Raw genomic sequence first — 647 nt, forward strand, 5'->3', positions numbered from 1 at the left:
CTCCCAACTTCTATGGGAGAAGCATCTCTATCCCTGCCATTGGAGCAAACAACTTTGAGCTTAAGCCTCAATTAGTTTCTCTAATGCAACAGAATTGCAAATTCCATGGACTTCCAATGGAAGATCCTCATCAGTTTTTAGCTGAGTTCTTGCAAATCTGTGACACAGTCAAGACTAATGGGGTTGACCCTGAGGTCTACAGACTGATGCTATTCCCTTTTGCTGTAAGAGACAGAGCTAGAATATGGTTGGACTCACAACCTAAAGACAGCCTGGACTCTTGGGAAAAGCTAGTCAATGCCTTCTTGGCAAAGTTCTTTCCACCTCAAAAATGGAGTAAGCTTAGAGTGGAAGTCCAAACCTTCAGACAGAAGGATGGAGAATCCCTCTATGAAGCTTGGGAAAGATACAAACAGTTAATCAGAAAATGTCCTTCTGACATGCTTTCTGAATGGAGCATCATAGGTATTTTCTATTATGGTCTCTCTGAACTATCCAAGATGTCTTTGGATAGCTCTGCTGGAGGATCTCTTCATCTGAAGAAGACGCCTGCAGAGGCTCAAGAGCTAATTGAAATGGTTGCAAATAACCAATTCATGTACACTTCTGAAAGGAATCCTGTGAACAATGGGACAAATCAGAAGAAA

The 647-nt window shown here is 41.9% G+C and overlaps 1 non-coding gene across 1 annotated transcript; it reads right to left on the reverse strand.

The window, feature by feature from the left end:
- Window positions 1–338: 338 nt before the first annotated feature.
- LOC130942930 (small nucleolar RNA R71) lies at window positions 339–446 on the reverse strand. The gene has a single exon (XR_009071475.1). It is a non-coding gene; the product is annotated as a small nucleolar RNA R71 (small nucleolar RNA).
- Window positions 447–647: the final 201 nt, after the last annotated feature.

This window comes from Arachis stenosperma, chromosome 7 (assembly GCF_014773155.1).
Source record: "Arachis stenosperma cultivar V10309 chromosome 7, arast.V10309.gnm1.PFL2, whole genome shotgun sequence".
Taxonomy (NCBI): Eukaryota; Viridiplantae; Streptophyta; class Magnoliopsida; order Fabales; family Fabaceae; genus Arachis; species Arachis stenosperma.